This window comes from Mustela lutreola, chromosome 3 (genome assembly GCF_030435805.1).
Source record: "Mustela lutreola isolate mMusLut2 chromosome 3, mMusLut2.pri, whole genome shotgun sequence".
In the NCBI taxonomy this organism is placed as follows: Eukaryota; Metazoa; Chordata; class Mammalia; order Carnivora; family Mustelidae; genus Mustela; species Mustela lutreola.
In genome coordinates, this window is record NC_081292.1 from 10871403 (window position 1) to 10896710 (window position 25308).

Sequence of the window (25308 nt, forward strand, 5' to 3'; positions counted from 1 at the left end):
TCGGCTCAGGTTGTGATCCCATGTTCATGAGACCAAGCCTAAGCTGGGTTCTGTTCTCAGCGCGACATCTGCTTGAGGTTCCCTCTCCCTCTGCCTCTGCCCTTCCCTTCCACTCACACACGCATACACACACGTGCACGTGTGCACACACACACACACACACACTTTCTCTCTCTAAAATAAATAAACAGATCTTTAAACAAAAAAATATTTTCTGTGCTGAATGGATAAAGAAGATGTCATATGTATATATATATATGTCATATGTATATATATATATGTCATATGTATATATATACATATATATACACACACATACACACAATGGAATACTATGCAGCCATCAAAAGAAAGGAAATCTTGCCATTTGCGACAACGTGGATAGAACTAGAGGGTATCACACTTAGCGAAATAAGTCAATCGGAGAAAGGCAACTATCATATGATCTCCCTGATATGAGGAAGTGGTGATGCAACATGGGGGCTTAAGTGGGTAGGAAAAGAATAAATGAAACAAGATGGGATCGGGAGGGAGACAAACCATAAGAGACTCTTAATCTCGCAGAACAAACTGAGGGTTGCTGGGGGAAGGGTGGTCGGGAGAAGGTGGTGGGGTTATGGACACTGCGGGGAGGTGTGTGCTGTGGTGAGTGCTGTGAAGTGTGTAAACCTGGTGATTCACAGACCTGTACCCCTGGGGCTAAAAATACATTGTATGTTCATAAAAAAATTTAAAAATTTAAAAAAATATTTTCTGTATTACAAAAGTAATACATTTACAAGATATAAGACATGGTGCATGAATAGTACTGCACTTGGGTGGTTTTTTAACCTTTTAATAAGCAAATCTCTGCTCATAAAGAATCCAGAGCTAAATATCAATACACAGCAAAGAGCAAAAGTCCAAGCCGGCTGGTTAAACAGCACAGAGGGGACAAGGGTCCTCCACTGTCAGCCTCCCCTCCCCATCACATGTCGAGACTCCTCCGAGGAACTTAAGGGCTCCACACTACATCATTTGTAAAAGTCACTACCCTTCTTTCTATAGAAAGAAGCTGATTTCCTTATTTATATACAAATTATATAAATAAATAAATAAATATTATGCTTTTTTTTTTTAGCATTGCAACAACTCTAGAAAGTTCAGTGACACTGTTATCCCCATTCACAGAGGAGGAGACTGAGGCCTGATAACATAAAGTAATTTGCCTAAGGTCACACAGCTAGCAGGTGGAGAAGCCAGGAGGCGAAGCCAGGAAGGCTGCCTCCAGGGCCGCGACTCTCGGCTGTTCTGCTCCACAACCTGGCCCATTAGGTACTGACTTTGTACCAACCATGGCGCTGGGCTCTCTGGTAGAATTTGTCTAGGAAGTAGTATTAAGAAAAAATAAGATTGGAAAGTTAAGTCTACTCTTCCCTAGCACAGCCCCTGGAATGTGGAAGACTTTTAGGGAACTTCGCTAAAAGAATAAATGAATGAGCTTATTCTCTAGTACTTGAGACAAATGACATTTTTTCCAAATTGGTGCCCCTCTAAGTTCTCTTTGAATAAAAAAGCCTTTTGCGCTCACTGGACTCCAAATGAATCTATGTTATCCCTGTGTCTCTATAGAAGAAATGACTTCCAATGAACAACATGCAATATATGAACCTCCCAGGGCTGTAGGCAAATACCATAAACTGGGTGCTCACAACAATAGAAGTGGATTCCCTCACACTTCCGGAGGCCAGTGACAAGAGCCCTAGCAGCATCTTTTGTCCTGATATTTGGTCTCTGACACTGGTTCCTGACACAGCGCTCCTAAAGGCCTTGGAATTTCCTAGGTAAGAGGCGTGTCTTTTGTTTAATGAGGTGACTGTTGGGGACTTCCTGGATAACTTCAGGATGGAGCTGGTCACCAGAAAGACCAAACCACAACTAGGAGCTCAGAAGGGGAGAGAGGCTGGAGACTGAGTTAATGATCAATCACGGATAATGGGATGAAGCCTCCATAAAATTCCCAAAAGTGTGGGATTCAGAGAGCTTCCACGTTGGTGAAAAAAATCCACGTGCTGGGAAGGTAACAGGTATCAGTTTGCTTGCAACTGGCGTCTGAGGTGGGGGGTTGGCAGTCTTTTGGGACTGAACCCTTAACCTGTGGGATCTTCACTAACCCCAGGTAGTGTCAAAACTAAATTGAACTCTTGACGCCCAACCGGTGTCTAAGAATTGCTCAGTGTGGAAAACCCACACGGCAGGTGTCAGAAGTATGAAGAGTTAAAGGAGAACCACAGGAGCGTTTATTCCAACCTAGTATCTAGGAGATGGGGTTAAAACAAGAAATGATAAAATAAAAATAAAAATAAAAATAAGAAATGGGCCCCAAATGGAGTCACTTGTGCTAGGCCCACATCACCAAACTGAGACTTAATTAAAGTTTCAGCTCTCCCAGAAATGGAATCCTAACCCAGTCCGTCAGGAATCGCCTGATCAGCACTATTGGGTGAACTGCCTGACAGATCTCCGCTCTCTCCAAAGGAAAGTAACCTTGCAGTAAACAATCACTCTTTCGCCTAGTATAACTTCCTCATTCCTGCTCCCTTCTGCCTATAAAGCCTTTCATTTTGCTCAAATAAACTCTTAAAATTTTAATATGCCTCAGTTTCTCTTTTAACAATGGGAATAATAATCATTGTTACCTCATTGTTTATCATGAAGAATAAATGCGTACCTACACAAAAAGTACTTAGAACAGCACCTAGCACAGAGAAAGCACTTTATAAATGTTAGCTACCATCACTGCAAGACAATCTCCAAAGCATTATGCTATTAGGCTACAGTTTTAAATTCTTATCCTGAGAATGAAAAATAACAATAAATTCCTTCCTTTGTTCTTCTAAATTGAGAGTGCATTGTTCAGGGTTCACCAATGCCAACTGATTTTATAGATACCAGACGTTGGAGTCAACAATAATACTAATAAATACTCATTAATAATCTAGCGATTAGAAAAATTGCTCTATTTTGCTTATTTGTGGAGCATAAGAAATAATATGGAGGACATGGGGAGATGGAGAGAAGTGAGTTGGGGGAAATCGGAGGGGGAGACAAACCATGAGAGACTGTGGACTCTGAGAAACAAACTGAGGGTTTTGGAAGGGACGGGGGTGGGGGATTGAGTGAGGCTGGTGGTGGGTATTAAGGAGGGAGCACTGGGTGTGGTGCATAAACAGTGAATTCTGGAACATTGAAAAGAAATGTAAAAAATAAAAATTTTTTTTAAAAAAGAAAAATTTATATATATATATATATATATATATATATATATATATATGCATCTTATGTGCATTGAAATAGAATGACAAATATAGACCCCAAAATGGTGACCCAGCATAGAGGGACCATGATAAAATTAAGACTAAGACTTGATTTTATTTCTTATACTTCTGATTTTTTTTTAAGTTCTCCCTAATGAGATTGTATTCATTTCCTAATCATAAAAGTAGCCATAAAAGTTGCTATTTTTAAAGGTGAGATCTGTAAGCCCAAAGGAAACAGAAATGTACCCACGTTCTTCCCACTCTTCTTTAATCTCAGGACGTGCCCTGAGAAGTGAAAAGGCCCCCAGTCTACACCATTGTCCCAAGGTCAGAGCACAGAGCAGTGACTCAGAAGTGGCTGCTGACCCCAGGCAGCGCCTGAGTCAGGCGAGAACAGGAGGGCTGAGAGCTGCTGCAGCCAGCCAGCTCTGCGGAGAACCGTCGCTCCCCAAACCCATGCCGGGCACGGGGCCACACAGTCCAGACAGCTGTCAGAGCATTCAGACCTTGAACCCTGCAAGGCCAGACTCGCCTAATTAATGATATTAATGGCAAGGAGGAGAGCTAAGCAAACGGGCAGACAGGACACATTATAGAATTGAGGAATATTCAAGCACAAAAAAAACCCCAATCCTCTTCCTCATTAGGCTGCTCCACCTGCAAGAGAAATCAAAAGCTCTCAACATCAAGTCTGCTTTCGCTTCAGCTCCCCCACAGAGCCTTGCAGAGCGCCAGGGACACAGGAAATGCTCTGTTCGGATTATTTCAAGCAGTATCTCTTGTTCTCCTTCCTCAGCATCTAGTGTTCCTTTTCCTGGTAAAATCCCCCAGTTGGCGTTTGAGACACCGCCCCTTCCCCACTCTCGGTGGGCCTGTCAATCAAGGTGAGCTTCCGGCCCCTGCCCAAGAGGTGGATGGACAGAGCCCGAGCTAAGCCAACTGGATGCTCTTGGCCTTGAACAGGATGGAGTGGATTCCCCCCAACAAGACTTTTCATGGGCTCCAGTGTTCCCCAAATCCCTGGAGCCACCGTGGTCCTTGTCCTTTTGGAGATCAGTTCTGCAGCTTTTTTCCACATCTGAGAGCTCCCCAATATTCTTCCAATAAAGCTCTTTTTTATTTAAGGAAGCCAGAGCCCTATGTCTGTTGCTTGCATCCAGAGAACCCAAATTTTGCTGTTTTGCATCACAAAGAAACTTAAATAAAAATAATAAGAATTGGGGCACCTGGGTGTGGTTCAGTGGGTTAAGCCTCTGCCTTCGGCTCCGGTCATGATCCCAGAGTCCTGGGATCGAGCCCCATATGGGGCTCTCTGTTCAGCAGGGAACCTGCTTCCTCCTCTCTCTCTCTCTGCCTGCCTCTCTGCCCACTTGTGATCTCTGTCAAATAAATAAATAAAATCTTTAAAAAAATAATAATAATAATAATGAGAATAATTAGCATTGATTTGTTACTATTGATAAGTTGTTTTCACACCATTGCCTTGTACTGGATGTAGTACAAACCAGCAGCTCTAACAGGGCATCAGTGCCTTGCCCCAGGCTGCACCACTACTAAGTAACAAGAGTATGGTTTCAAACTAGGTCTTTTTTTTTTTTTTTTTAAGATTTTATTTATTTATTTGACAGAGAGAGAAAGCAAGCACAAGCAGGGGGAGTGGCAGGCAGAGGGAGGAGAAGCAGGCTTTCCGCTGAGTGGGGAGCCCAATGTAGAGCTGGATCTCAGGACCCTGGGATCATGACCTGAGCCGAAGGCAGATGCTTAACTGACTGAGCCATCCAGGTGTCCCAAAACTAACTTGGTCTTTAGCCTCAGGGACCAGGCCCTGCAGCCTGAAGGGGACCTGTCACATCACGTCCTCCACTCTCATGAGTCCTTTAAATTTTTCTCTACTTACAGGTTGTGGGTAGATATTTAAAATATTTTAAAAAGATGCAGTGCCTGGATGGCTCAGCAGGTTAAGCATCTGCTCTGGCTGTGATCTCAGGGTCCCAGGACTGAGCCCCACGTTGGGGGTGGGGGGACCCTGCTCAGCAGGGAGCCTGCTTCTCCCTCTCCCTCAGCCTCCCTCTCTCTTTCATGAATAAATAAATAAGATCTTTAAAAAATAAAATATAAAAAGAGAGAGAGATGGGGGGGGCAGTAAGCCATAGGAGACTCTTTTGTTTTTTCCTATTTATTTATTTATTCCCACCATAGCACATGCCCTCTCCAAGTCCATCACCCGCCGCCCTGTCCCACCCCCCCCCCCAGCAACCCTCCGTTTGTTTCTTGAGTGAAGAGTCCCTTCCGGTTTGTCTCCCTCTCTGGTTTCATCTTGTTTCCTTTTTCCCTCCTTTCCGCTAGGATCCTCTGTCTTGTTTCTCAAATTCCTCATATCAGTGAGATCATATTAATGACAGAGAACAAACTGAGATCTGACGGAAGGAAGCGGGTGGGGGATGGGCTAGATGGGGGATGGGCATTAAAGAGAGTACTTGTTGGGATGAGCCCTGGGCATCGTATGTGAGTGATGAATCCCTAAACTCTACTCCTGAAACCAACATTACACTCCTGTCAACTTACTAGAATTTAAATACAAATTTGAAACAAAAATAAAAAATAAAATATTCTTCCAGGGCAGAAAGAACCTCTTTCTCCTGCTTCTTCTTTCCCAGGCCAGGCCTCCACCAGGAATCAAAGTGTGGGGGCCCTATGCAGGTCTCGATGCCAGAACCTCTCACAGAAAGTGAAGCAAATGGGCAAATAGAAAAACCTCAGGCCTCAGCGATGTTCGTGCCCTGAATGCTATTCTAGGTGCTGGGGACAACCTGGTGAACTAGGTAGACAAAAGCTCATGTTCTGGCAAGTGGGGGCGGGAGAGCACCAGTCAGCAGATCGGGAAGAGTGTGAGAGCACAGCAGACCCGTGCCTGGGGAAGAGTGTGCCAGATGATCAAACAAGAAGGCCTGAAGCCAGCTTCTGGGTGTGCGCAGGGGACACTGGGGAGGGCAGTGCTGTGCTGAGGTGGAGAGCTGGCATGGCAGGCAGAGCCCTCGGGGTCTCAGGAAAGGTTTCTAATTTGGTCCCAAGTGTGATGGGAAGCTAGAGGAGGGATGTGTGGAGGGTAAGAGCATCATGTGGCTTCTTTTTCAAAAAATCATTCTAGCTGGTGGAAACAACCCAAGTGCCCATCAATGCGTGAAGAGAGGAACAAAATATGGCAAGCAAGTCCATGCAGTGGAAGGTTTTTCAGCCCTAAACAGGAACAAAGTACTAATATATCGCACACACACATACACACACACACACACACACACACACACACGCACACACACACCCTACGTGTGATTCTAGTTTTATGTAAGATCCAGAATAGGCAAATCAATAGAAACAGAAAGCAGATCAGTGGTTGCCAGGGTCTGCGGGGACAGGGGATAGGAATGACCACTTAACGGGAACACACCATTTTCTTTGGGTGAGGATGCAGTGTTCTGCAGATTAATAGTGACGGTGGCCCCACAACATTGTGAATGTGCAGCAGGTCACTGAATTACACACTTTAAAATTAGTAAAATGGTAAGTTTCGTGTTCTCTGTATTTTATCACAGTTTTTTTTTTTTTGAGACTTTATTTATTTTAAGAAGAGAAAGAGAGCACAAGGGTGAGTGCAGGGGGAGGGCAGGAGAGACAGGGGGAAGAGCAGAGAGGGACTAGCAGACTCTGCGCTGAGTGCAAAGCCCCACACAGGGCCTGATCCCAGGACCCCAAGGTCACAACCATAGCTGAAACCAAGAGTCAGTTGCCCAACTGACTGAGCCATCCAGGCACCCTATTTTATCACAATTTTAAAGTACAAAATGGAAAGGTCATTCTGGTTTCCATGTGCAGGGAAGGGATGGGAGACGAACAAAGCAGAGACGGTAGGAACGTTCACGCCGACTCTCCCTTGGCCTTTGGCGCATTCCTTCCCTTCTCTGAGCCGAGCCTCGAATCCTCCATCCATGAAAACGGAGTTCCCATAGGCCTCACTCCTGGGCTTGTTGAGAGGTTTGAAATATTTTGACGTGACCCATGGCTCAGTCCAAGGACCTTTCCTCTTTACGACTCAGACTCACTACCCTGGGGATCTCACCCAGTCTCGTGGCTTTAAATTCCATCTCCCAACTTACCTCTGGCCAAATCTCTCTCTCCCCTGCATTCCAGCCGGCCAGCTCAGCATCTGCACTTGGTTTTCTAACCTCCAGCTCCACATATCCAAAACAAACTGTTGCTCTCTGCCTCTCCCCTGATGCTCAGCCTGTTTCCTATCTCTGTAAATGAAAACTGCAACCTTCCAGACAGAGGCCAAAAAATCGAAGAGTACTTGACTTACCTCTGTCTCGCCCCCACCCAGTCAATCAACGCAGCCAACTCTGCCTTCAGGATATATCCAGAACCCGACCCCTTCAGGTCCAAGGCACCGTCATGGCTAGCTAGGATTATTGCAGTAGCTTCCTGCTCTCCCAGCTTCTGTCACTGGTCACCTTCAATCAGTTCTAATCAGGGCAGCTCAAGAGATCCTATTGAAAGGTAAGCGATATCATGTCAACCTCTGCTCAACACTTCAAGGCTTCACATTTCACTCAGAACAAAAGCCGAATTCCTCACCCTGGTCGACACAGCTTTACAAGATGAGAACCTCTTAGCTTTCTGACTTCACCACCTGCCATTCTCCCTGACCTGCCTCTGCTTCAGCCCCCGCCCCCTTGCTGTTCCTTGAACAATTGAAAGATGTTCCCACTCAGGACCCTGGCCCTTGTTCCTTCCACCTGGCTCTTCTCCTAGATACCCCTGTATGCAAACCTTCGCCTCCCCTGTCTACACTCAGAGAAGACCTTCTCAGTGAGGTCTCTGCTGACCGCCTATTCAGCGTTTCCAGATAAAGTACAGAATGCCCAATTAAATGTGCATTTCAGATAAACAAGCAGTAGGTTTTTTTAGTATAATACATAGCTAGAATATGCTGTCTAATACAGGAGCCACTGGCCATTTGAAATGAGGACAGTACTACGGATGGACTGGATATTTGATTTTATTTCACTTAATTTCAATTTTAAAATGGATACCCAATTTAGTTACTGGATTTAGTTATTTAAAGGTGTTTAAAAATTTTTTACATAAGGGAATATACTTTTTCATCCGTAGATTTTATGATACCAAAATACAGATCATGTATTTCGAAGGAAATTCTAGCATTCGAATTGAAATGTGCCGTATGCATAAATCACACATCGAATTTCGAAGACTTATGAAAAAAGAATGCAAAATATCCCATTAATAAATTTTTACATCTGACGACATGATGGGTAATATTTAGGGTATATTGGACTAAATATAATGTATCATTGGAATTCATCTCACCTGTTTCTCTTTACTTTTATTATGTGGCTGCTAGAAATGTTTGAGTTGCCTACGTGGCTCACATTGTGGTTTAGACAGCACTGCCCCTCAGGACTTGTTCCCCTGGAAGCAGAAGGCAGACCAGACTTGGGAGCCTACAGTTTATTCTAGAATGTGATACTGAGAAGCAGAAGTGAGGAACTGAGGATAGTGATAAAGAAGAAAAAATCAGGGGTGCCTGGGTGGCTCAGTGGGTTAAGCCTCTGCCTTCAGCTCGGGTCATGATCTCAGGGTCCTGGAATCGAGTCCCGCATCGGGCTCTCAGCTGGGTGAGGAGCCTGCTTCCCCCCTCTCTCTGCCTGCCTCTCTGCCTACTTGTGCTCTCTCTCTGTCTAATAAATAAATAAAATCTTTATATATATATATATATATATATATATATATATATATATATTTTTTTTTTTTTTTTAAAGAAGAAGAAGAAGAAATCAATACAAGCATGCATTATCAAGATCACTGTTGGTAACAGGGATTTAGTTCATGGAGACTTCCTGAAAAGTTACAGAATACTTCCCAGAATTATGTCCTGGGAGACAGGAAGCAGAAGGCTTTAACCCCTAGCTCCCAACCTCATGGTTGAGGGCTGCTCCCGAGGGTGTAAACTTGTCCACCCTTCTGGGCTGTACTTGTTCAAGGAACAATGGCATTTCCACCACATTGCGGGATGAGCGGGGTGAGGAACAAAACCAGGAGCCCCACAGTCCGAGTCACAGGTAAGACACCAGCAATCTGAGGCAACTCTGAGCTTACATGAGCCCATCCCTCATATCTACAGCTAAAATCAGAAGGTGACCGAGGGGTCATGACGGGCATACCAGTGACAACAGCCTCATCCAGCTTTTAATCCCCAACATCTAGAGGAGTGCCTGGAACATAGTAGATGTTCAACAAATAATTTGGAGAAAAAATGAATGAACATATCTGAATAGCTCTTTACTCAGTGTATAAACGTTCAATAAATAATAGTTCTTTTTCACTATTTTCCATCTGAATACCATCTTAAAATTCCTGGCCTCAAAATCTCACTAGTTTTTCCAATCAAGAATTATTCTTCCAGGGGCACCTGGGTGGCTCAGTGGGTTGAGCCTCTGCCTTCAGCTCAGGTTGTGATCCCAGAGTCCTGGGATCAAGCCCCGAGTGGGGCTCTCTGTTTGGCAGGGAGCCTGCTTCCCCTTCTCTCTCTCTCTCTCTGCCTGCCTCTCTGCCTACTTGTGATCTCTGTCTGTCAAATAAATAAATAAAATCTTTTTTAAAAACAATTATTCTTCCAGATTATTTATTTTGTTTTTAAGCAGGCTCTACCCCCAACATGGGGCTCAAACTCCCAACTCCAAAATCAAGAGTCACGCTCTGCCAACAGAGCCAGCCAGGTGCCCCTATGCTTTATTTTATTTTTTTAAGATTTTATTTCTTCCTGATTCTTAATAAACAATTCTATGGAACACTTTAACCTTCTCCTGGAAGTCATGGCAACACGTCTTTTCTGCACCTCCCTCCACAAGACCTAAGATGACAGACAGGGTTGAGAACTTGGAAGATGAGTTTCCTCAGAAGACCTCCCATCTGTACCTTCAGTTGGGGGTCCCCAGTGGAAGCAAGACAGCGCGGGGTGTGCACCCCCAGCCCCATGAAAGGTACTGGGGATATAGTTTTCTCTCTTCTCCAGCACCTGCTACAGTCCAACCTCGTGTTACCGTGCTTTGCTTTACTGCACTTGGCAGATACTGTCTTTTGTACAGATTGAAGTTTTGTGGCAAACCTACATTGAACGAGCCTATTGGCACCATTTCCCCACCAGTATGTGCTCACTTTATGCTGTCACATTTTGGTAATTCTCGCAATATTTCAAACTTTTTTTTTTTAATTTGTTTGTTTGTTATTTGAAAGAAAGAGCACACATGAGTGGGGGAGGAGCAGAAGGAGAAGTAGACTCCCTGCTGAGCAGGGAGCCAGATGCAGGGTCCCAATTCAGGAGCCTGAGATCACAACCTGAGCCAAAGCAGACACTCAACCCACTGAGACACTCAAGGGCCCCTCAAACAAATACTTGTTACAATGGTCTGTGATCAGTGATTAAGTCTCCCTAAAAAGTCATGGTGGTTAGCATTTTTTTAACCATAGTTAAAATAGCATTTTTTAATTAAGGTACATACATCGTTTTTTTAGACACAATGTTGCTGCATACTCAGCAGGCTGCCTTATAGTATAAACAACTTTTACATGCACTGGAAAAGAAAGAAAAAAATGTATTTGATTCACTTTTTTGCAATATTTACTTTATTGTGGTAGTCTAGAATTAAACCCACCACATCTCCAAAGTATGCCTGTATATTCTTTTATGCACACGGCAAGTGCTGGTAAATGCTTACCTAACACCATCCAAGCTCCCGTGGAAAGGATCCAGCACTCCTGAAAATCCTTACCTACCAGCACCCACCAAGGACTGGTCCCTGGGGAAAATGCCTGCACTGCCAAGTTCCCAGAAACCCCAATAGCACTGTACTTGCTTATAGTCATAAAAAGGGTGATTTGCTGTTTGTATCGACAAGTCTTCCTTAGATGTTTATTTATCTCTGAGGCAATGCTGTCTCTGCCTCTAATTGAGACCCTTAATTAACCACACCTCCTACTACTGTTTACTGCGTCGATATCCTGCAAGAGTGACCTTCTAGCTGTAATTATAGAAAAGCTATTCCTTCAGCTTCATAGTGAGGCAGTACCTTTCATTTCCTACAGTGTCCTTCCATTCTCCCATCAGGTGAAACAGAAGGGCAGGGGATTCTGACTCTCCTAACTTCAAGGATAAAAGGAGAGGGAAAGAGGAGATTCAGCTAAAGAAAAACATTGATGGGGGAGGGGTTGTTTAAAAAAAAAAAAAAAAGCATATCCACAGTGGAGACCTGTCAAGCAAAATTACCTTAGAAAATATGGCTTTAATATCTGGAGGCTGTGGCCAAGCTAAAGCCAAATGTTCACAGAATCCTGTATCACTTCCCCCAGGCACATGGAAAGACTACAATTCCCAGCAAGCTCTGCAGATAAACGGATGCCTATGTGATCAGTTCAGGCCAATGGGCCATGAGCAAAAATTGCATCAGTGCATCGTACTCTTGTTTCCTCATATTGGAAGCCATGAGCTAAGATGGTGGCACCACAAAATGGGGCAGCCTAGATCAGGGAATCACTCCAAAGAAGACAGATGCCCTGCAGAGTTAGACGCTGGGGTTCTGGGTTCGTTGGCTTCTGCCTGGACTAAGCCTGGACTATCCAGAACAAAACAAGAGATTTTTATTACTTCCCAGTTCATATTGAAAGGGTGTCATATCTAAAGTGGCACCTGGGTGGCTCAGTCAGTTAAATATCGAATTCTTGGTTTCAGCTGAGGGCATGATCTCAAGGTCTTAAGTTCAGGCTCCATACTCGGCATGGAGATTCTCTCCCTCTGCCTCTCGCACGCACACACTCTCTCTCTCTCTTAAGTCTTTTTTTATTTTTAAAGGATGTCATAAAACATTAAAGAAGCCTTAGTTGAATGAGACATTTTAAAATTATACAGCCCAAATATATGGGAAGGTGTTACAGATCAGGAAAATTACCACTTTCCTTTACGTGCTTGACCCAAGCTTCAGTGCCTTTTATGTCCATCTATAAGATGGGCATAAAAATAACACCTGCTTTAGGGAGACTCCCTGAGGTTCTTAAAAAATAATTCATTTAACAAATATATGGTACTTACCATGGCCAGACTCTGTTTTAACTTCTTACCAATGTTAACATATTCAATCTTGGCAGTCGTTTCTAGGGATGCTGTAACAAATTACCCCCAAACTGGGAGTATTCTGACAATTAGAAATGTGTTCTCCCACAGTTCTGGAGGCTAGAAGTCTGAAACCAAGTTCTCACAGGGGCCATGGTCCCTCCAAAGGCTCTAGGGAAGCATATAGTGCTTAAGCAATGGGGTCTGAGACAGGAGTGAGACTTATGTTGCATCAAATGCTTCTCTGTGCTGTTTAAATTTCTTTGACAATGTACAACCTTTACTTTTTTCCCTTTTAACACCAATGATAACACCAGTTTAAAAAATTATCTCTAGCAGTGAAAAGACAGGCTCATCCCAAGGGAAGGGAATTTCAGGAATCAATGAGTAGCTGGGAGTGTGTATGTGTTTATTTTGCTTTTATTTAATGGTGGGGAGAAGACATTGGGGCTTATTGAGCCCTGAGCTACTTCTACCCCTTCAGATGTAAATATCCCTGGAAAGCCTGTCTAACTAGATAGACATCAATCTCCAGATTTTCTTTCTCTTCTTTGCTGTTTGTTTGACGTTACTGTGTTTTTACAGATTTTGGAAATGGTATGTGATTAGAGATTATTGATTATTTGTTTCCTCATTTTTTTCCTCCCCTTCCTGTCCCAGTATTTCCCTGGTCACAAAAGACGCATAGGCTGTCCCCTTTTATCCACAGGTGGCCAAGTGTTTGTCCACAGGTGTCTTTAGTAGATTGTAAAAAGCAGCAAAAGTCCCCAAAATTATCACTCTCCTTTGTCCCTTTTGAGAAGCAGAGCCCATCACTAAGGCAAAAACTGGGCCTGTTTCTACTTTCAACATGGCACCCACAATTTACATCAGTGGCAAAATGACACGTTGGCTCTGTCCAGTTGATGGCAAATTTCATCAGGGCGGGAATCAGCGCAGAAGGGAGACTGCACACAGCGTGAAGAACACGGGCTGGAGGGCCAGAGAGGATAGACTGAGTTTCCACTGACCCCAGACAAGCTACTCCAGCTTGGTTACCCCTGCTTCACAGTGGCGCAGACAGCCGCACTGGTCATGAAGACCAAGCTCCCTCACGCTGACAGAGCGCTTAGCACGGCATCTCTCCCATCGGCGCTGGAGATGCTGCTGCTGCTGCTGTTGAAGGTGGGGTTGACTTGGATGTTGTTGGGCTAGTCCTTCCCTTTTCACTCCTCCTGCAGCCCCAAAACTGTTCCCATAATGCTTTCCCGGCATTGACATCAGCCATGGAGAACGGAAGTTTCTGGTGGTCGTGATGGTGGCTTTTGTTAATGTCGATGTTGTTTTAAGCTCCAAGCTACAGCTTTCTTAGTGAAGGAGAAGGTTTCTTGTGATGATGCCTGGTGATGAACCAAGGACCATCTGCATACAGAGCAACCTGGGCCCTAATTCCAGATCAGCCACCTGCTAGTGGGGCAGCTTTGGGCACATTGTTAAATAATTCTGAGCCTCAGTCTCCTTATCTGTAAAACAGGCATAAAAATCACCAGTTCATTCAAGCAATTTTTATTACATTTTCTTATGTAATTAATTACATTCTCTTATGTAATTAATGTATTACATTTTCTTTTATTACATTTTCATCCTAGATACTTTGCTTGGTGCTGACGATGCCAGAACAGAGAAAATTCATCCTTAACTTTAAGAGATCACCATGTGGAGTTCTCTGCTCCAGAGAACAGTAATGACATGCATGGGCTTTGGAATGAGACAGACCTGGGGCTCAAACGTATGCCCTGAACTCACTAGCTGTGTGATCCTGGGCAAGTTAATCACCTGTGCTGTTCCTTTAGTTCCCCCATCTTAAAATGGAGATGGGAATAGCAACACCTACCTCATGGATGGCTTTGAGGCCTCACCTGTATGATGATGTAAAGCCCCTAGTTCAGAGCTGACCCCCCGTAGGCATGCAGCAAAGGTTAGCCTCCATGACAAAGTGTGGCCGATGCCATGTGGGGAGTTTGCGCTGCTTCCAGTGGGTAATTATACAGGGAGCCCGGGATGTGGGAGTCAGGAAAGGCTTCATGAAGATGGCAATGTCTGGACAGAATCCTGAAAGATAAGTAGATGTCCGCCAAGAAGGGAAGGGAGGATCAAGAAATGCGTTCAGGGAGCTGCCGGAAGTGGGATGATAGAAGCGGGGTACAGGGTGGTTGGCAGGGTTGGAGGTTGCGCTGGCAATGGGGATAAACAATGGCCAGACCCAGAGGTTGGCAGGAGCCAGAACAGAGTCTTACATGAAATTCGAAGGAGCGTGCTCGCTTCGGCAGCACATATACTAAAATTGGAACGATACAGAGAAGATTAGCAGGGCCCCTGCGCAAGGATGACACGCAAATTCGTGAAGCGTTCCATATTTAAAAAAAAAAAAAAGAAAAGAAATTCGAAGGAGCTCAGGCTTTTCTAAAGGGACTGGGAAGCCATTGAGAGCTCTTAAGAGCAGAGGACGATGCCATTGGATTACCATAGAAAGGACAGTGATCTATTACATCCACAGAAAGGTTCTAGAGATGGCTGGGCATAGGATGGTCTGGAGGGGGGCAGCCCTGGAGCCCAAGGAGGAGATGTCGCCACAGCCCCAGAGAGGTGAGGGAGAGAGATGAGGAGAGGGGCACCAGGCATCGCAGCGAGAGTGAAGAGGAGCCGTCCGGGGCGTCCCCCCAGGTGAGCTGTGTTTACTGTCACCCTTTCCTAGCCCCTGGGTCCTTCCAGTGTCTCCCTTTCTTTCCCTCCAGTGTCCCCTCAACTCTTCTCCTCTCTCTCTCTCTCTCTCTCTCTCTCTTTCTCTCTCCCTCAGAGCTTTGCCTAGAGCAGGGAACTAGAAAACCCAGTTCGATCCCGACATGCAACATCTGGGTACCGGGGTTGCTGGAGCAGGAGAGGAAAAAAGAGGACCCAGAGATTCACTCCCATTCCAATTTTTCTAAAAAGCAATTCCTGTTTAGTAATCCTTGTCTCCTGAAGATGGCTCCTGCACCCACGGCCTTTAGACCTCAGTTTGCTGGCCACCTCCATAGCCAGATTGCTGGTGGTTGCTGGGTCACTGTCTTCAAGCACACCCTCTGGCAACAAAACATGACGGTAAGCTCACAGCAAGTCAGGCACTGGACAGGCACCGGGCACGCTGGGCCGAAGAAGACAGCGTGCCTACACCCGGGCGCTCACAGCCTGTGCAGGAAAACACATGTGCACAAAAACTCCAGTACCGTGCAAAAAGTCTTAGAGCGGATGTCTGCACGAAATCCTGCACAACAACAATCACAGTGACTGATTTATTGAGCTCATACTAAGTTCCAGGAATGGCACTAAGCCCTTTTCGTAAATCACTGCATCGACGCCTCGGAAAACACTGCCTGTCTTGTTTGCCACCATGTGCTGTTGGCTTGGCACGATGCTCAGTGCACAGGGGACACACGAGAGATAATCCACTGAGGGGCGCCTGCCTGCCTGAGCGTCCAGCTCAGGTCTCGCGCTCCCCGTTGTGCATTCGAGCCCCATGTTGGGCTTCACACTGGGCGTGAAGCCTACTTTTTTTTTTTTTTTTTTTTTTTTTTTGGTAAAGGTATTCCATGCAGAAAAATGGCCGTGAGGTCTCAGAATTACCTCCAGCTCACAGAGAAGGACACTGAGCCTCAGAGAAGGGAGGTCCCAGGCCCGAGGTCACTGAGAAAGTAGCCGAGCTGGGGGTTGCTCCAGATCCTGCTCACCGCTGTGCCTCCGGCTGATCATAGGAAAAGAGGCAGCAAATGGTCTGGGGGAAGGATGTGGCTGAGGAAGTCTTTCCAAGGGAGGTGATTCTCGAGCAGACCCTTGAAGCCCAAGCTTGCCAGGGGGACAAGCAGAGGAAGAGCTTCTGGGAAGAGGAGGATGGGCCAGAGGTGGGGACGCGGTGTCCCGGGGCTGAGCATCAGCTGCCTCTGCCGAAGCGGCAGCAGCAGATCAGGCTGCAAGAGGAAGGGCAGCCAGAAGACCCCCGGAGAGGCTCAGAGGCTCACTTCCCTCACTCCACTTCCCTTCTGTGGCTCTGATCTGGAAGGTTCCTCTGAGTGGTGCAGGCAGTTCTTACGCCTGCATTTGATTTATTTTATAGCTGGAGTTCCGGAGCTTGTGTGTTGGCTGCAACATATAATCTGGAATTTCCCTCCCGAGCAATCCTTCATCTCTGGCAATCCACCGGAGCGTGATTTTGGCATGGTGTGTGAGGTGGCGGGAGCCCAGCTGGTGCAAGCCCAGGACACCCCGTGCGCCCGTGGCAGCTGCTCCGCCCAGGGGTCTCACCTGCCACCCTCCCCGGTTTTCTTCACGTTGCCTTGCCCTCTTCTGCTGGAAGGAGGGGGAGAGCTGCGACACGCGTTTGTTTGTGTCCGTGTTCATCGGGCACTGAGTGACTTCATCTCTCCAGCAACACGTGTATCACCTCCTACCTGAAGGTCGTGAAAAGGTCACAGACTTCTAAATCAAAACTTAGCTGGGTTCCGGGCTCAGATCCCACAGACTGACTGACGCTAGGACCTTAAGGAGGGGAGCGTCTTCACCTTTCCTAAATACCCCTTTCCTCCTCTGCAGAATGGAAGTGATAGTGATCTGTACCTCAGAGGGATAATAGAAGGTTTAGCAACTACCTGCGCAAAGCACCAAGGGTGGCGCATAGTGGGAACAGTGGACTGAACGTTTGCGTCTCCTCCAGATTTATATGCTGAAGCCCTAACCCCCAGTGTGATGGGGTTTGCAGGTGGGGCACCTGCGACGTGATGAGGGTTAGATGGGGTCATGAGGATGGGGCCTTGGTCTTATGGGATCAGTGTCCTTTTAAGAACACACACCGGACCCCTTGCTCACTCGCTGGCCTCTGTGCAAGGACACAGCAAACAGGCAGCTCCCTGCAAGCCAGGAGGAGACTCTTGGCTAGGAACCAAATCCAACCATACCTTGATCTCGGACTTCCCAGCCTGCAGAACAGAGAAATAAATTCTGTTGTTGAACTCCCCAGTCTATGGCATTTTACTGCCGTGGCCCAAGCGAAGACAGCAGGTGCTCGACAAATACCAGGACATGTCTGAACTCCCTCCTCCTTGAGGGCAGGATCCACAGTATGTCTTTGCTTGCAGAACACCTTCTGCATACCAGGATGCCCCATAAAAGTTAGCTGAAGAATTGGGGAGAGAGAGCACAGGTAAACGAGTGAGTGAGAGGCAGAGGAGTAGCCCATGGGACCCACGGATTGAAGCAGCAGATTCACTTTCACCCACATCTTCTCTGGGTACAGGTATAGATCTACCTGGCAGACTGACTCCCACAAACCCCTTCTGGCTCTCTAGAAGCCTTACAGGGTGACCTGGCCTAGGCACTGCCATGGCTCCTTGCCCCAGAGTCAACCACAAGACCCTGAAACTCCCTACCTGCAGAGAAGGGCCCCACCCCAGGTATGACAGAGAAGGACCCTCACCCAGGTGTGAACAGAGAAGGGCCCCACCCCAGGTGTTAACAAAGAAGGACCCTCACCCAGGTATGAACAAAAAAGGTCCTTCTCCCAAGTATGAACAGAGAAGGACCCTCACCCCAGGTGTGACCAGAAGACCCCACCCCAGGAAGAGAAAGGCTTCATCCCAGGTGTGAATAGAACAGTGCCGTCCCCAGGTCCACAGGGCCAGGATCTCACTAGAAGACAAGACTTCTGCAAAGTGAGAATTGCTTAAAGAAGGCCCAGAGCTCACTGTATTCACAGACGTCAGCTCTGAAAAGACCCTTGGGTTCCGCAGCCCACCCCACACTGTATACCCCGACAGTTAGAACATGGGCATCATGTCATTGGCATGATGCCTTAATTTATAAATGCCTTTGTTTCCCTGTCCCCGGATATCACCTCCTTAGCCCCCTGTCCCTCACCTCCCCCTCCCCAAATTTGCACAAAAACACCATTTGTGGGAGCTAGACTCCCAACCTTGGCACAGAGCCACAGGGTGAAGTAATTGCGCAATTAGAACTTAATTGCTGGATTTAATTTCGTGGGTTGTTTTTTTCTTTTTGTCTCCATTGTTGAAAATGTGCAGTTCCCGCCTTCGAATGTCTGATGAGTTCCTTCTGCCTGCCCCAGGAAGGGATGGGGTTGGGGGCAGGAGAGGCCAAGACAGCCGGCTGGGCTGGATTTTGCATCTCAAAGGGAATTTATGAAGTAAACCTCCCCCCCCCCTCGCCCCCCACACGCATGATAGCTGCGCCCAAGCCTGGCAGATGTGTGGCACATCACCACCTTAGCCAGCATTCACAGAGGACCTATTGTGTGCCAGGTGCTTCGCACTATCCCATCGACATCCTTCCAACAACCTTCCCACCAGAGGGTTCCAGTCCATCTTGTTATACAAGGAAGCTGAGACTCAGAGAGGTTCTGAAACTTGCCGAAGGTCACACAGCTAGTTAATGCCAGCACTGGAATGTGAAAGCAGTAGCTAGCTTCTTCCACCCTCTTCTCAGCAAAGGGCTTAGCAAGGGCTCCAGGACCCTGCTGCCACTCCAGAAAAGATGGGGATCTGCATGGGTCTGGGAAATGAGCGGGGATGCGCTACAATCCATACCCTGCAGCTACGCCCACTCGACAAACCCACACCATGCGCCTCTTTAACTGCTCCCCCCCACACACTGCACTGTTCCCCCAGCTGCTCCCGGTTGCTGCCTCCACCCACACCTTCCTTCTCGTCCCCAGGAACAGGAGATTGGGCTCCATCACCACCGCCTCCAGCAACGGCCTAGCCACCATCTGAAACCTAATGGTGTGAAGAGGTACTGGGCTTGGATCAAGGACCAGCCCCACCCTGCCTCCACCATGCACGGCCGCTGGAGGCCTCCGGAGGGGCCTGGAACTCAGGTGTTCCTCTAGGAAGGTCCACTCATCTGCACACCTGTCTCAGGGTTCCTAAGGCAGAACCACGCGGTCCAGAGACAAGGATGTGATCCTCAGTGTCTCTTATTTTTTAGGGTGCCATCATGAAAGCCAGAACTTTCAGGAGTTTGCTATATGAAATGCAATTCTCAGAAATCACACCACTCATTTGGCCCTTTTGCTCTTGTCACCGTTTGAATGAGAAGTTTCCTGCCTTGACCGTATTCTCTGAAACCCTCTGATGGGGCAAAGCCCTCACGTGTTCAGCAGACAAGCACCAGCTTGAGTCTGTTCCAGGGGCCTGCAAAGCACAGCCCACAGGCCAAATCCAGCCTGCTGCCTGGTTTTGAACAGCTTCAGGCTAAGGATGGTTTTTGGATTTTTCAATGACTGGAGAGGACCCGGGGTGGAGGGTGGGAGGAAATGAATAAAAACAGTATTCACAACATATGAAAATCATATGAAATTCAAATTTCAGTGTCAATAAAGTTTTATTGGAACACAGCTACACTCATTCATTTGCACATTTTATGTGGGGGAGTTTGCGACGGACTATGTGGCTTGCAAAACCTGAGATATTTGCTATCTGGCCCTTAACAGGAAAAGTTTGCTAACCCAAGGCTGGACCCTTATGGCACTCTGTACCCCATTCTTCACCTTCTCCAACACGTGTAACAGACACCTCCCCAACAGTGGGCTCCTCTCCCCATCTGGTGGGACTCTGAGCTTCCGCCTGCCTCCAGCCCCGCCAACAATGAGAATGGCCCAGGGACAGGGCATGAGCTTTGACTTCCAACTGCCTGGGTGCGAACCCCCGGCTTCCCCATTTACCACCGTGGGTCTCACTCAGGTCCCTCCCTGTGGCCAGGGAGTAGTCGTAATGCCCACAGCACCAGGCGGATATAAGGATTAAATCTAAGGATTTGGTTACAGGGTTTAGCACAGTGCCCACCACACGGGAAACGTCCAATAAATGCTAAGTTGTGGCCCACGCGGTCCACAGACAAGGATGTGATCCTAAAACCTTTCTCAGGCGCAGTCTTCAGAGTGGTGGCCTGCCTCACGTCTCCAGTTCTGTTAGCCACTTCATTTCCCTTCTTACCTCCCGCCACCCAAATATTATATGTGCCCCTTGCTGCCCCTTAAAATGTTTTACAACTCAATTTTCCCGGCTGTCAAATGGGCTTAAGGCTTCCTCCCAAACTACCTGACAGAGCTGCCGAGCAAATGGAACAGGAAGAGGGCTTAAAGAAATGATTTGTGCAGGGTGGCATTCTGTGCGTTGGTACTCATGATTCTCTCTCTCTCTCTGTCTCTCTTTGTTCCCCTTGGTAAGATCTTATTTATTTCTTTGTCAGAGAGAGAGCATAAGCCAGGGAGCAGCGGGCAAAGGCAGAGGCAGACCCCCCGCTCAGCAGGGAGCCTAATGTGGGGTTCAATCGCAGAACCCCAAGATCATGACCTGAGCCGAAGGCAGACGCTTAACCGACAGCCATCCAGGCGTCCCGGTACTCATGTCTCTTACTGTCTTGCACAGTAAGACAGTAAGGAGTTGTGAGTTGAATTGTGTTTCCCCAAAATATATGATTAAGACCTGACCCGTAGGACCTGCGAACGTGACCTTATCTAGAAATGGGGTGTTTGTGGATGTCGTCAAGTTTAAGATGAAGTCATATTACAGAGGGTGCCTCCTCATGCCATGACTGCGTCCTCATAAGAGGAGGGAAATGGGAACACCGTCAGAGAGAGAATGTCATATGACAGGGGAGGCAAGATAGAAGGAATGTCAAGCCACAGAGCGACCGGTGTGGCCGGCAACCATCAAAAGCTACATCCTTCCCTGCAGCCTTCAGACGGAGCACAGCCATGCTGACAGACATCTGGATATCCGACTTTCAGCCTCCAGAACAGTGAAACATTGAATTTCTTTTGTCTTAAGCCCCCAAGTGTGTGGCTGTTACGGTGGCCCAAGGAAACTCGGTTAGGATCCAAGGGAACTCTTACCAGTGAAGCCGCCCTGCCCAGCCCGGAGCACCTGGGGTAGAACACGTGCTGTTCACTGTGACAAGGCCACCTCCTTGCTGGGTCCTGCATCACACTGGGCAGCTGACCATACTCGGCCAGCAGCATCCCCAGGCCACGTCTTCCTGACACTCAGTGCTGTCTCTGCTGGGCCACCACTAGGACGAGGCAGGTGTGCAACACCGGGAGCTCAGCTCAGCAGGTGCCCCGCCGCACAGGGGTTGACCTCGGCAGACACTGTGCCAGGGGTTCGTGTTCAAGCAAGGCTGTCCTTGCTGCTGGTCTTTGCTTAGTTACAAAGGAGCAAAGGAGCTAAATGGAAGAGAATCCATTTCAATTAGGGCTGAGATTCTGCGGGATCCTTATAGCTCATCAAGCCCTAAAGAGAATGAAAAATGACCTCTGATGTCCCTAGGACCAGAGTTCATCTGTTATTAATGAGACCCACCCCAAAATAGAGCTCAGAGGAATGAGGTTCAGACACTTTTTTTTTTTTTTTTTTTTTTTTAAGCACTAGAAGAAAGTATCTGCCCACTATCTCAGGGATCTTATTAGCGGATTCCATCCCTTTCTCTGAGAAAGTCCCTCCCCAGGCCCAGAATTAATTTACCTCAAATACCGCCTCCTCCTCCACGAAGCTTTCCAGGATGCGCTCCAACCAGGGATGGCTTCCTGGACCTGTGCTCTGTGCAGTCACACAGGCCCCTTAGCTCAGAAGGACCCACGTTTGAGTGAATACTCTGCTGACACTGGCTTGAAATTCCTGATCATTTTTGGACAAGCAACCTCGGATTTTCATTTTGCACGGGACCCCACAATTTATATAATTGCTCCTAACTCCAGCCTTCTCCAGCCAACCAGTCAGAACAAATCTCCCTTCCCTCTGGACCTCAGAATACACTGTCTACCCACAAATCTCTCCATGATTCACCCCTGGAGTAGTTGTCAAGCACCAACTGGGTTGTTGGACATGGTTCTGGGCCATGTGGCTCAGCAGCAAAGAGCACAGCTGAGTCTCTGTTGTTTCGGACTTGACACTCCAGTGTGAAGGAGACAAGCATAATAAGGACAGATTCAAAATCCCCTGGCTTTCTCAAAGTGAGCTCCAATGTCTACTTGTGTGTTGATTTCTATACCTCACTACTAGTATTTCAATGGCTCTTGAAATAAAGACCTGTGGGGTCCGTGGGACCCCACATTCCGTACCCCGACACCCCACCCCCATCTCTTTCTGTCCTCACTGGGTCTCCCCAGACTTACAGTCTCTGTTAGTCTGTGAAGGCTGCCCCAGACTGGGCAGCTTACACAACTGATACTGATTTTCTCACAGTTCTGGAGGCTCGAAGGCCAAAGAGCCAGGACTGATTTCTCCTGAGGCTCTTCTCCTGGGTAGATGGCCCTCTTCTCCCTGCATCTTCATTTGGTCTTGGCCTCTGTGCACATGCATCCCTGGTGTCTGTTCCTCTTCTTTTAAGGACCCAAGTCATATTGGATTAGGACCTCCTCCTTGTGATCCATTGCACTTTAATTACCTCCTTAAAGGCCCCATCTCCAAATGCCATCATATTGGGGGTTATGGTGTCAACATACGACTGGGGGCTTGAAATACCATTCAGTTCCTAATATACTCTCTGTGTCACAGGCACAGGCAGTTTGCTCTGCTTTTCAAAATGCTCTTCACTTCATACACTCCTGTGCATCTTTCGGGAATCAGGGCCAACATCACTGCCTCCCAGAAGCCTTCCCAGACTGCCCTGGATCCTCCAGCACCTCACCCCACACTAGCATCCTAACCACCACTCCACCCAACTGTGCGATTCCTGCACTTCCTCCAGCTGACTGCAGCCCTGCTGCGGCTCGGGCTTGCTCTTCCTCTCGCATCTCCAGCTCCCAGCCCTGTGCCGGGAACATGGAAGGTGATTGATTAATAGGTGTTGGACTTACCCTGCCAAGAGGAAACATGAACTCCTGATCAGAGCAGGCCCCACCTGCAACCACCTGAGACACTTACCAATTACTGACTATGTGATTAGATAAAGGAGCAGCCACAAAGACCACACCAACTCTGCTCTTGTCTCTGCCAGATTCTGCCCCAGTGGTTTCTCCTCTCCTGTACCCCTCTACACAATCCTACGCGGTTGCTCTCTCCTACTCCGTGTGGTACTTGGGGAAGGCATAGTCCACCCCACACTGCACAAGAGCCCCAATAAATAGACACATGGAAGCCATAAGCCTCAGACATGGATCCCAGGACGTAGTAGGGAATTCTAGGACCCTGGCACCCAGTGCACACACGAGTGGAGTTAGCTGTCGGAGGGTCTGCTCAGGCAAGTTTGGCCCTGGGGATCTCATTCGAAGCTGCCAAAACAGACAATGAGAAAAGCACCTCCAGACACAATTCCAATGCCTGGAAATTGTATTGCACATCAGCCACATGTGCACTGTGTGTGAAAGCCAGTCGACTGTCCCTGGACCCTAACGCAGGCAGGGAAGACCCAAATCCCTCAGGGGAGGGCGCACAAGCATGCACATGCAAGTGTGTGCACAAGTGACTTTCCCTGTAGATATTTGCCTATGTGCCTCCCACACCGCCCATGGCACCTATCGAAGCCGGGGGGTCCTCAAGCCCTGAGGAGACAAGGCAGTACCACAGCAGAGACTGAAAACACACAAGATTTCCAAAGGTGAATCTACTGAAGAATCAGGAATAGTGTAGAACAGAGCAGTAGACTCCTTCTGCCCCTCCCTTCCAGACACTCCCCCCCGCCCAAAAAACCAACATCAACAACAAGCAGAGCCAGGGGCACTGGATGGAGCTGTAGAGACAGGTTTCAGCTCAGTTCCAGAGCAGAAAGAAAAGGGTAACCTTATGGGTAGTGAGCTCGAGGAGGTAGTCACACCCAAGCCAGGCCTGCACTTTAAGGCGTTCTTACTGTAAAGCTCTAGTATTGAAGACAGGTGTTGGATTCTAGGAAGGTTTAGATTTTAATAATTATAACCCAAATGTACCAGCTTGGTATAAGTTCCATTTGTTCTTACCATGATAAATTGTTAAATATTAACAGTCATCATTCAACAGGAGAATTTCCAGGTACCAGGAACCAACACGTATGTTATATATGATATCTAATTTAAATTTTAACCATAATTCTGTAGAATATTTGGCTTCCTTTTTAAGGTAAGGAATTGAGGTTAAAGTGAGTATCAGTGGGAACCCTTTGATGTGAGTGACAAAACATCTAGCTCAATCTTAAAATAAAGAGGAAATTACTGGCTCTCATAACTGAAAAGACCAGATGTGGGTGAGATGGGCTTCAGGCTATGTGTGGTCCAAGAGCTCATAACATGTCATGAGAACCCTGGCTCCATTTCTCTCTGCTTCTCCAGGTCCTTCCTTCCTCTGTGTTGGCTTTAATCTTCAGTTGGCTCCCTCTTGCAGGAGCCCTACATGGCTAAACTAGTTCTTTTTTTTTTTTTTTTAAGATTTTATTTATTTGTTTGTCAGACAGAGAGAGGGAGGGAAGGAGAGAGAGCACACAAGCAGGGGGAACAGCAGGCAAAGGGAGAAGCAGACTCCCTGCTGAGCAAGGAGCCTGATGCGGGACTTGATCCCAGGACTTTAGAATCATTACCTGAGTGGAAGGTAGATGCTTAACCAACTGAGTCACCTAGGTGTCCTGGCTAAACAAGTTCTTGATCATGAATTTTCACTCTTTACTGTTTTCAAGGGGGAAAACACATAGTCTTTGCCAGGAAGTCCAACAGTGGTCTTTTTGTATCTCATCGGACCACATTGTGATTAAGTTAAGGATCCTGAGATGAGAAGATTTTCCTGGATTATCTGGGTGAGCTGTGAATGCCATGGCCAGCATCCTCACAAGAAAGAGGCAAGG

At 47.2% G+C, this 25308-nt stretch overlaps 1 non-coding gene across 1 annotated transcript; it reads left to right on the plus strand.

The window, feature by feature from the left end:
* The first annotated feature begins 14770 nt into the window (after positions 1-14770).
* LOC131828292 (U6 spliceosomal RNA) lies at positions 14771-14877 on the plus strand. The gene has a single exon (XR_009352318.1). It is a non-coding gene; the product is annotated as a U6 spliceosomal RNA (small nuclear RNA).
* The last annotated feature ends 10431 nt before the right edge of the window (positions 14878-25308 follow it).